Raw genomic sequence first — 13,341 nt, 5'->3', positions numbered from 1 at the left:
ATTTGTTTCAGATAGTTGTACAAAGCTACAAAAGGGCTATTTTAGCTGTTTTTTCATTTTAAAACTAATAGATGATACAGAAAGCAACTAGTTAAGTGCACCCACAAACAACTCTTGGGTTATTCTAACCTAAAGAAGGAGTTTGACTGTTACTTTTATAATGCAGCCACAACCCCAAAGTGTGCAGTCATTGTGGTGATGGTAGTTGAACCATGAATCCTCACTCTCAAAGTCTGGCTTGTTGATTACCAGACCATCCCTGGCCCAAAAGTGTTTCTTTAAAACACTATTTAAAGTTAATGGTAGAAACAGGGCAAGTTTATTGATTTCTTAAACATTTTCTGAACAACGTTACAGTTGACAAAACATTTAAACACACTGAGTTTAAACCAGTACATTTTTCAGGATGACAGCCTAATACTTAACTGATGTCTTTTTCACAACATCTCATTCATATAACAGTTTTTAATTTTGGTGTAAACTGTGATATTTCAAATATGTCATTAGGAAATGATACAATTCATTTAACCTACACTGACAATTTCAGAATATCCAGTAACAATTTATAAAATTCAGTAAGAACAGTTTAACTGAGGTAACCTCAACACAATTTCTACCCACACCAATTTATTACGTTGTGTATAACAAACAAACTGTTTAACCTCTATAAATATAATTATGTGGTGAAAATTATCAAACAACTGAAATTTTATTTCATCAATGTTTTAAAGTGTTCAACTTCATCATAATTTACAGAAGAATAACTCATTCTTAACTGAACCAACTTTTGATCATCATGACAACAATTCAACATTAATCCAAAAACTTGTTCATGAGTTGGAATAAAATTTATATTTGTTGTCTTTACATTAAGGATGAAACAAATTTTTGATCCTAACAAATACTCTACTATCCACTGAAATCTGATGACAAATTAATTTTGCAATGAAATGGATACTGATGGAAACTCCAACTGATCGTATCATCAAACAACAGTATATAGGCATGACATTATTTGTACATCCAATTACACTGCACAACAAAGTTTTTGCTTCTTGAACACTGTTGGGTGTTCCTTACAGATTTTTGGTTACTGATCACGAAAATCACACCCAAATTTGCCCATCATGTACCATTTCATCGAAATCTTCAGTTTCACCAGAACAATGGAAAAATCGATATCAGGGCAACTGGAATCCGTCAATGCTTCTGGACTACTGTTGGACACTGCAACGTGATGCACCTGACATTGAATACAAACAAAAATCAGGAGCAAAACACTTTTAATTATGTTGAACTTAACAGTGTATTAGAAACATGAACGCAATTAAATACGTTATTACTGGTAAACAGTTAACTGTCTATTTCTCAGAGTTCCTACATGATGCAGCAAAACCTAAACTATATTTGTGCATACCCACCAGGTACCTGTCACAATCAGCAAAAACTTTTCAGCAAGCAAAACTTTTCAAAAAAATTGTTGTGCAGTGTTATCAGTTGCTGATCCATCTAGCTCTTTGGTGTTTTTTATTGGCTTCTATACCTAATAGGATTTTCCCAGCATTAAAAGAGTATGAACTCTGGAAGTCACAAAAGAAAGTTATGTACTGAAAGTAAGTGTCACACAGACTCACTGTGTTGCCACAGATGGTCACAATAGTGGCAGTGACAGCACTGGAAGCATAATATTAACAATAGTACATGTGTAACATTCTGAAGACGTTTTCAAAAATTATAATAAAGTAGTTTAACACTGTACTACAAAGTAATTGTAACTCAGACCTTCAGGTCATTTTCATTATGTACAGTTTACATGGCCACATGTACTACCTAATTAAAAATTATTCAAACCTGACTTATCAGAAGCCAGATATCCAATTGATTGATTGATTGATTTATTTAGTGTTTTATGGCACAAAGCAGCGAGGCTATCTGCGCCAGACATTCGGTAAAAATGTAAAAAAAATAAATAAATAAATAAATGTAGTAATAGACATAAATGGAAATGAAGGTAAAACAAAAAAGTATAAAACCAATGTTGACACCTAGTCTACAATGTTAAGATAAAAGGCAGAGTATAAGAAGTTGTAAGGTATTTACTCTGGCAAAAAGGTAATGATCATAACCCTCCAGGAAGACTAACAGGTAAGTTCAAGAACCACCATCAGTCACCTGAAGTTGGTCTTTCCAGTCCTGGTTCCAGGTTATGTGTCATAGCAACCAGTATCAAAATGTAAAAGAATAGAAGTTTTAAAAGATACATAGCAAAATTGTAACAATGAGTAGCCAAATGTCCAGTAAAAAGATAAAGTCAAGTAAATGGAGTAAAATTTGTAAAAGTAATTGAAGATAAAAGCAAAACAGCAATTAAAACAGAAAATGGCATAAAAACCAATGTTGACATCCAGTCAACAAAGTTGTAAAGGACTACTGTAGCAGAATGGTAATGATCATAACCCGCCAGGAAGACTAACAGGTAAGTATAAAAACCACCGTCAGTCACCTGAAGTTGGTCTTTCCAGTCCTGGTTCCGGGTTATGAGTCAATATGGCCAGTACTAAAAAGTAAAGTAGTAAAAGTGTGAAATGATATGCAGCAAAAGTATAATAACAACTCGCCAGGACGACTAACAAGTAGTTCAAACAGTAGCATTAGTCACCTGAAGTTGCCCTTTCCAGTCCTGGTGTCGAGTTATTTAATGTTCTGGCCATTGTCCAATGTCAAATTGAATGAGAGAGATTAAAACTGTAAAAAGGAACCACAATTAAAAAGGTGTAATGAATAAATATGCAACACTTAAATGAGATTAAAAAGATTAATGGCCATTAAAAAATTAAAAACATTATCAAGATGGACAGAGTCACCATCACCAATAACGCTGTCCAATGTTACAGACTGACCCTGGGAAAAAATATGTTTAAAATATTGCCGTCGTTGAAAATTGTAACGATGGCAAGAAAGTAAAACGTGGCTGATAGTGATTTGAGTGTTACACAAACTACACATTGGTGCATCAGTTCCAGATAAAAGAAAATGATGAGTTAAAAAACTGTGACCAATGCGTAGCCTAGTGAGAACAACTTCCTCCTTCCGAACTTTACAGAAGCTAGATGGCCAAAGTCCAATTTTGGGTTTGATTTGAAAAAGTTTGTTGTCGCGTTGCTCACTCCAAGTGGACTGCCAGCTGGCACGGAGCCGAGCCTTGAAGACAACACCATAATCCATATACGGAATAGGCACAGGAGTGATGGTGATGAAGCAGACATATTTAGCTGCCATGTCTGCAAGCTCGTTCCCGCGAATACCAACATGGCCTGGTATCCAGAAAAACTGGATTGAAGTAGCTGCTAATGAGAAATGGGCCAGTCGGTTTCGAATATCAGCGAGAATAGGATGTGAGCTAACGTGTAGCGATTCCAAGGCAAGTATAGAACTAAGTGAATCAGTATAAATAGTGCAGTTGGAGTACTGCTCAGCTGCAATATGATCCAGGGCAAGAGATATGGCATACAGTTCAGCAGTGAACACAGAAGCTGTAGAAGGGATTCTGCGCGCAACTACTGACCCATAGCAAACCATAGCAGAGCCCACTGAATTACCTGATTTGGAACCATCTGTATAAATGGGAACTGAATGATTATTTGAAAGATATTCATTGAATAAAAGACGGTACGTCCAATCTGGAGTATCTGCCTTTTTTAGGTGACTGAAAGAAAGGTCACATTTGGGGGCTGTAATAAGCCATGGTGGGATGGGCCGACATGTGGAATCTGCAATGTTATCCAAGGACAGACCCAATTCATCCAATTGCGCCTGGATGCGAAGGCCAAACAGAGCAATGACAGATCGTCTGTTCTGAAAAAGTACTGCCATCGAGGAAGGAAAACATATTTCCAGGTGGGATGCTTTGGTAAGGAATGAAGTTTCGAAGTATATTGTAAAGATAGTTGCAAACGGCGAAGGTGCAGAGAAGGTTCATGAGATTCCACATATAAGCTCTGAACTGGGGAGATGCAGAAAGCCCCAGTGCAGAGTCAAAGTCCTTGATAATGAATGGGGCCCAGCATCTTTAAGGTCAAGGGTCTGGCAGAGCCATAAACCATTGATCCACAGTCGAGTTTTGAACGAATAAGAGCACGATATACCTTTAACATAGAACACCAATCCACTCCCCAACTGGCAGCAGAGAGGACATGGAGGATGTTCAGTGCTCTTGTGCATTTGACCCGAAGCTTCTTTAAGTGTGGTATAAAGGTCAGTTTACGATCAACGATAAGCCCCAAAAACTTGGTCTCCGGGACCACTGGCAGCAAAACTTCACCGATATGAAGTTCAGGATCAGGGTGAATACCCCGTCGACGGCAAAAGTGCATGCAAACAGTGTTAGAGAGAGAAAAATTAAAGACGTTCGCTGTAGTCCGCTTCAGTACACGATTGAGGGCAGTTTGTAGTTGCCACTCAATATATCTCATGTTCGACGACTGACATGAGATGTGAAAGTCGTCGACATACAGCCCATTCGCAACAGTGAGAGGGAGTTGTTCAGTGATGGCATTTATCTTTATATTGAAAAGTGTGACACTCAAAACACAGCCCTGAGGGACCCCAAGTTACTGTACAAAAGAACGGGAAAGTGTCGAACCCACACGAACTTCGAATCTCCTGTCCATTAAAAAAATTTTAATAAACATGAGTAAATGGCCACGTAACCCATATATATGGAGGTCTCGCAAAATGCCATACCTCCATGTTGTATCATAAGCCTTCTCAATGTCAAAGAATATTGAAACAAGATGTTGGCGGTTGAGAAAGGCTTCTCTAATAGATGTTTCAAGACAAATTAGGTGGTCCGTGGTGGAGTGCTGTCGACGGAACCCACATTGGGTGGGCGAGAGGAGGTTGTTTGATTCAAGGAACCAAACAAGACGAGCATTAACCATCCTTTCTAATGTCTTACAGAGAAAGCTTGTCAAAGCAATTGGATGGTAGTTTGAAGGAATCTTGGGATCTTTCCCTAGCTTAGAGAAAGGTAAAATAATAGCCTGGCACCAGGCATCAGGAAAAACATTCTCCTGCCAGATCCGGTTGAAAACAATCAAGACATCAAGAGAAGCAGGAGATAGATGGTGCAGCATGTCATAATGAATATCATCAGGTCCAACAGACGTACTGGCAGACCGATGAAGGGCCATTTTTAGTTCCACCAGGGTAAAGGGACAATTATAGTCAAAGAAACAGTCAGTTCGAAAAGAAAGAGGTGAATGCTCTGCCCGAGTCTTGATGGCCAGGAAGGTGGAGGAGCAAGCAGAAGTGCTAGATACCCGGCAAAAGCTTTCACATAGAGTGTTAGCGATGTTCCAAACATCAGTCAACTCCTGACCATGCAGATATCCAAAATCTGACAAAATTTCCATTTGCCACTTCCCTACTTTACATGAAAATATATTTTTAAGAAATTTGAAAAGCTGCATGAGAATATAAGACAAATTAGAAAATAAGATTGCAGCAAAAACAGCATTATTCTTGGTTAAAATTTCCACATGTGTTGGAGATAAAATCTACAATCACCAATTACTGGATAAAATGCTTACTATAATTCCAAATGTGTACACATCTTTGACAAGCTTTTTTGTAAACATGAAAAGTATGTTGTACACAAACTAACCGTTTTTTTCAATAATGTATTTTTACACAGTTTTTCAGGGAATTTACAAAACTAGTCTTAGAAGTTTCATGTTAAGAATAAAAATATTTTTTAATTCATCTTGCAGTTTCCACATTTCATTTATATCTCTATAACCCCCCTAAATAAATATCAAAAATTGTTAATCCATTAAAACTTTCTACTTCATCTAATATTATTTTTCTCTACCCTAACATTAACAGTAGTAAAAGTTAAAAATTTGAAATAAAATCAAAGTGCATATATGTGCATGTGTGTGTATATATATGTATTCTAGAATGACTGAAGTTTGTTAGAGATGGTCATCATTATTTATCCTAATACCTTTAGGCATCTAACCTTTACACAAATGATTTATTCTAATTTCATTGCTTTACTGCATTTGAACCATGTCTAACTATTAAATATAGCATACCAAAACATAAGTCACTTTGTCTGTTTGTTTTTTAATTTCGGACAAATTTACACGAGGACTATCTGAGCTAGCCGTCCCTCATTTAGCAGTGTAAAACAAGAGGAAAGGCAGCTAGTCATCACCACCCACCGCCAACTCTTGGGCTACTCTTTTACCAATGAATAATTGGATTGACTGTCACATTATAATACCCCCATGGCTGAAAAGGCGAGTGCGTTTGGTGCGATGGGAATTTGAACCCACAACCCTCAGATTACGAGTCAAGTACCTTAACCACCTGACCATGTCGGGTCGAAGTCACTGTGACTTATGATAAACAGAGTGTCAAATTAGGTAATGCATGAGCTGCTCATGTGAATACCTAGAATAGAATTTTTGTAGTTTTTTCTGTCTTCTTATCTAAACTAATAACTTTCTAACTATACAGTTTAATTACTTTATCATAATAAAGAAAAGTAAATGGATTAAAAATTAAGAAATATTGTACTTATGTGATGGCCTTGTACTTTCTTTTTTCACTTTTTAAATAGTCAAAAGTTTTATTTACAATCCAAAACTAACACTAATTTTCAGTTGTTGTAACCATTTTACTCTATTTCAAATATTCAATTTATAAAACAAATAACATGCACAAAGAATATAATCTCCTATCACTATTGTAATTTAAATTGCTTTCTAATTAAGCTATAAGTGGCTTAAACTAATTTCTTTGGTTGGTCAAGGGAAAACTAAAACTGTTCACTGAATAATTCAGAACTTATTGTTAAAACAAGTTAGTCCTATAACTAAAATTTAGCAGTGTGAGACTAGAGGGAAGGCAACAAATCATCACCATCCACTGCTAACTCTTGTGCTACTTTTTCACCAACGATTAAGCAGGATTGACTATCACATTATAACACCAACCATAACTGAAAGAGTGAGTGTGACGGGGATTCAATCCTGCAACCCTCAGATTACAAGTTGAGCGACCTGGCAATGCCAAGCCTCAGAGTAAACTGGTGATATTTCTGGAAAGACAGATTGTGACAGGAGGCACGACATGTGGTACTAATTTTCTGGTTTTGTATTTCAGTAAAGCACAGGAAGGGCGGATGCTATAGATTTAGAGTAAATCTTACCAGTACTTATACTATAAGCATGTAATTTGTATTAAAATTCAAAAGATTAAATATGGGTGGAGAAAATATTTAAAGTAGGTAATTTGAAGCTCAAAAGTATCATGTGATACAAAGACATAGCCTGAGAATTTATTTCAATATTTCATATGATATCACGAAATTAAAATTAATATAATCTTACAATTTGAATTATACTTTATTTTGATGTTACATTAACTGATATATATTGATAATTGTTTAAATTTTGAATCCAACTTTGTTAAAGATTTTACAATGCACACTTTGACCCCTACACATGTACATAAAATTAACCCTTATGCTACTGACAAGTAAAAGCATGCATGTTATCACATATTGGAGAGTTGTGTTCAAAATTTAATCAAACTACTTTATTATCATTGTACACAAATCAACTTGATATTAAAATATTGTTAATAAACCATGTTTTAATACAAGATTTAAGTTCTTAATTTTATAAATAAACATTTAAAAAGACCCTTAATCTTCCCCTATTATGACAATTGAAACATTTAATCTTTAAGTCATCTTTTTTCAATAATTTATTTACCACAATGTAAAGAATTTAACCTAAATGGCTCATTATAATTTAAACATTATCCAAACATATCATAATTTTATTGTTTCAACTTGTAATTTGTTACAGAGCCATAAAATAAAAAATTAGATGTATACTATTACAAGTTTTAAGATACTTAGGATAAACATCTATAGTTTCCTGATACATACTGCATCATTATAAAGAGTTTGGTATATTTTGAATTTCACGCAAAGCTACACAAGGGCTATCTGCCCTTACCATCCCTAATTTAGCAGTGTAAGACCAAAGAGAAGGCAGCTAGTCATCACCACCCACTGCCAACTCTTTGGCTACTCTTTTACCAATGAATAGGGGGATTGACCGTCATATTATAATTCCCCACAGCTGAAAGGGCGAGCATGTTTGGTGTGACGGGGATTCGAACCTGCTACCCTCGGATTACGGGTCAAATACCTTAACCACCTGGCCATGCTGGACCAATTCTAGAAAGGAATAGGAAGTAATTTACACTTATTTTCTATATTTTTTGTGGTAGTTACAAAATTAGTCAAATTGACCAAGTAGGTACACAGTCAATATGAAGAAAATATCAGATAAATTATAAATTTATATCTGAGAAAAAAAAATTATATATATTTAGGAGGTCTTAGAGATTACAAAAAATATAATTTAAAACTTTCAGAGGAAAAAAAGCATTTTGATTATAAGATAAAAATCACTTTGCACACAGAACAGTCAATACTTTTACACTACATATTTACATACATAATTTTCATTTACAAAAGACTTGTGGTGTTTACTGAAAGCTTACAAAATTTTGTGAACATACATTAAGTACTTTAAAGAGTTATAGTGTGTACATCTTCACAGTTACAAGTTACTTACATGAAGGTACTAGGTAGTGTAAAATACACTAACCTCTTGTGAAAAAGTTAACCCATCAAATGACATTTTTTCTGTATAAATGGGATACATATACTTGACTAGTACTGATGGCTGCATGATCAACAATAACACTTGTTTGTGTTTCTTTTATAAATGTGTTATAATTAGATATACAGTTTAAATCATATTCATGCATTAATATTATATATTAGTTATGTTTCAAAATTCATAATTGAAAGGCTTAAATATTTTAAAAATATGCATCATACCTTAAATCCATTCTCAAGACTTATGACATTACTCAGTACATGAAAAGTTTGCTGAAGGGTTGTGCATGGTTAGAAGATACTTTAATATTCCACAAAAGGCACTACTGACTTGTGTTGAGATGAATAATTAGTGATAAAAGAAAATGAAATAATAAAAATCAATTATAGGTGAAAAGAAAAGACCTGAAATTACCAATTTAAAGAAATGAAAATTTTTTAATGATATCCTACAACAAATTAAAAGCTGTGTATTTTTTAAATTTTAATTATTTCATTACATTGTAGGCTGATGATGATAGATAGTTAGAATTAGTGAACTTGTAAAGAAAATGATAAAGTATCATTGTTTGCCTTAACAATTTTTGATATTATATTAGGAGGTTCTACAGATTATGCAAATGAAATAAATAAAATAAAAATTAGCATTTTCATACTAAAAACAATCACTTTGCACTCGATTAAGTAATTTTAGTGCATGTAACTCCAATAGTGAAACACTCTTTAAAATAATGTTAAGTTTTTATATACAATATACTTATGAACTTTAGCAAACTTTCGCCAGTTTTTGAGAGGACATGTTAAGAAATCTCAAGTGCTCACATACGTATTGTTGCTTAAGTGATATTTGTGACAAGTTTCCACAAAAGGAATAATAATTAACTTGACTAGTTTAATTATTGTAACTTCTTTAAATTAATATGTTAAACTTCACTACTAATTAATCCTCTTGGCATGGGTAAGACAGAGTACTCATGTCCCAACCTTTTATTAGTTATATTTAAAATTTAGTTAAACTACTTTATTACCAATGTAAATGGATGAATCTGACATCAAAATCTGGTTAATGAACCAAATTTTAATATTATACAAGTCTGAACTTCTTAACTTTATAAGGAATTTTTTTTTTTTATATCCTCAATCTCCCCCTGGTATGAGAATCACCCTCTCTGAAGTACAGAGATATTACAATACAGATATTGCTAAGCAAAGCATAATTCATGTCCTATGTGTTCAATCTTACTTGGTTACAGAGCCATAAAACAGAAAATCAGACCCTCTTGCTACACCCACCTGTCATATCCTCTCTTTCACAAGTTATAAATTACTTTTATTGATGTTAAGTACTATATTGTTTATAAAACAGAAAATCAGACCCTCTTGCTACACCCACCTGTCATATGCTCTCTTTCACAAGTTATAAATTACTTTTATTGATGTTAAGTACTATATTGTTTATAAAACAGAAAATCAGACCCTCTTGCTACACCCACCTGTCATATCCTCTCTTTCACAAGTTATAAATTACTTTTATTGATGTTAAGTACTATATTGTTTATAAAACAGAAAATCAGACCCTCTTGCTACACCCACCTGTCATATGCTCTCTTTCACAAGTTATAAATTACTTTTATTGATGTTAAGTACTATATTGTTTATAAAACAGAAAATCAGACCCTCTTGCTATACCCACCTGTCATATCCTCTCTTTCACAAGTTATAAATTACTTTTATTGATGTTAAGTACTATATTGTTTATAAAACAGAAAATCAGACCCTCTTGCTACACCCACCTGTCATATGCTCTCTTTCACAAGTTATAAATTACTTTTATTGATGTTAAGTACTATATTGTTTATAAAACAGAAAATCAGACCCTCTTGCTACACCCACCTGTCATATCCTCTCTTTCACAAGTTATAAATTACTTTTATTGATGTTAAGTACTATATTGTTTATAAAACAGAAAATCAGACCCTCTTGCTACACCCACCTGTCATATCCTCTCTTTTACAAATTATAAATTACTTTTATTGATGTTAAGTACTATATTGTTTATAAAACAGAAAATCAGACCCTCTTGCTACACCCACCTGTCATATCCTCTCTTTCACAAGTTATAAATTACTTTTATTGATGTTAAGTACTATATTGTTTATAAAACAGAAAATCAGACCCTCTTGCTACACCCACCTGTCATATGCTCTCTTTCACAAGTTATAAATTACTTTTATTGATGTTAAGTACTATATTGTTTATAAAACAGAAAATCAGACCCTCTTGCTACACCCACCTGTCATATGCTCTCTTTCACAAGTTATAAATTACTTTTATTGATGTTAAGTACTATATTGTTTATAAAACAGAAAATCAGACCCTCTTGCTACACCCACCTGTCATATCCTCTCTTTCACAAGTTATAAATTACTTTTATTGATGTTAAGTACTATATTGTTTATAAAACAGAAAATCAGACCCTCTTGCTACACCCACCTGTCATATCCTCTCTTTCACAAGTTATAAATTACTTTTATTGATGTTAAGTACTATATTGTTTATAAAACAGAAAATCAGACCCTCTTGCTACACCCACCTGTCATATCTCTCTTTCACAAGTTATAAATTACTTTTATTGATGTTAAGTACTATATTGTTTATAAAACAGAAAATCAGACCCTCTTGCTACACCCACCTGTCATATGCTCTCTTTCACAAGTTATAAATTACTTTTATTGATGTTAAGTACTATATTGTTTATAAAACAGAAAATCAGACCCTCTTGCTACACCCACCTGTCATATGCTCTCTTTTCACAAGTTATAAATTACTTTTATTGATGTTAAGTACTATATTGTTTATAAAACAGAAAATCAGACCCTCTTGCTACACCCACCTGTCATATCCTCTCTTTCACAAGTTATAAATTACTTTTATTGATGTTAAGTACTATATTGTTTATAAAACAGAAAATCAGACCCTCTTGCTACACCCACCTGTCATATCCTCTCTTTCACAAGTTATAAATTACTTTTATTGATGTTAAGTACTATATTGTTTATAAAACAGAAAATCAGACCCTCTTGCTACACCCACCTGTCATATCCTCTCTTTCACAAGTTATAAATTACTTTTATTGATGTTAAGTACTATATTGTTTATAAAACAGAAAATCAGACCCTCTTGCTACACCCACCTGTCATATGCTCTCTTTCACAAGTTATAAATTACTTTTATTGATGTTAAGTACTATATTGTTTATAAAACAGAAAATCAGACCCTCTTGCTACACCCACCTGTCATATGCTCTCTTTCACAAGTTATAAATTACTTTTATTGATGTTAAGTACTATATTGTTTATAAAACAGAAAATCAGACCCTCTTGCTACACCCACCTGTCATATCCTCTCTTTCACAAGTTATAAATTACTTTTATTGATGTTAAGTACTATATTGTTTATAAAACAGAAAATCAGACCCTCTTGCTACACCCACCTGTCATATCCTCTCTTTCACAAATTATAAATTACTTTTATTGATGTTAAGTACTATATTGTTTATAAAACAGAAAATCAGACCCTCTTGCTACACCCACCTGTCATATCCTCTCTTTTACAAATTATAAATTACTTTTATTGATGTTAAGTACTATATTGTTTATAAAACAGAAAATCAGACCCTCTTGCTACACCCACCTGTCATATCCTCTCTTTCACAAATTATAAATTACTTTTATTGATGTTAAGTACTATATTGTTTATAAAACAGAAAATCAGACCCTCTTGCTACACCCACCTGTCATATCCTCTCTTTCACAAATTATAAATTACTTTTATTGATGTTAAGTACTATATTGTTTATAAAACAGAAAATCAGACCCACCTGTCATATCCTCTCTTTTACAAATTATAAATTACTTTTATTGATGTTAAGTACTATATTGTTTATAAAACAGAAAATCAGACCCTCTTGCTACACCCACCTGTCATATCCTCTCTTTTACAAGTTATAAATTACTTTTATTGATGTTAAGTACTATATTGTTTATAAAACAGAAAATCAGACCCTCTTGCTACACCCACCTGTCATATCCTCTCTTTACAAGTTATAAATTACTTTTATTGATGTTAAGTACTATATTGTTTATAAAACAGAAAATCAGACCCTCTTGCTACACCCACCTGTCATATCCTCTCTTTTACAAGTTATAAATTACTTTTATTGATGTTAAGTACTATATTGTTTATAAAACAGAAAATCAGACCCTCTTGCTACACCCACCTGTCATATCCTCTCTTTTACAAATTATAAATTACTTTTATTGATGTTAAGTACTATATTGTTTATAAAACAGAAAATCAGACCCTCTTGCTACACCCACCTGTCATATCCTCTCTTTTACAAATTATAAATTACTTTTATTGATGTTAAGTACTATATTGATGTTAAGTACTATATTGATGTTAAGTACTATATTGATGTTAAGTACTATATTGATGTTAAGTACTATATTGATGTTAAGTACTATATTGATGTTAAATACTATATTGTTTATAACTTATAGAATGCCAATGTTTTAATCTATCAAACGATGTTACTTTGTTTTTGGTACAGAGTATTGTCTATTTGGTCT

At 33.2% G+C, this 13,341-nt stretch overlaps 1 protein-coding gene across 8 annotated transcripts in view; it reads right to left on the bottom strand.

Annotated features, from left to right (window-relative positions):
* The window catches only part of sws (patatin like phospholipase domain containing sws), a 102,429-nt gene that overhangs the window by 70,334 nt on the left and 18,754 nt on the right, over window positions 1-13,341 (bottom strand). The window lies entirely within an intron of this gene.

This window comes from Tachypleus tridentatus, chromosome 2, assembly GCF_004210375.1.
Source record: "Tachypleus tridentatus isolate NWPU-2018 chromosome 2, ASM421037v1, whole genome shotgun sequence".
NCBI lineage: Eukaryota > Metazoa > Arthropoda > Merostomata > Xiphosura > Limulidae > Tachypleus > Tachypleus tridentatus.
Note: the sequence above shows the minus strand (reverse complement) of the source record. Positions and strands in the feature narration are given on the sequence as shown.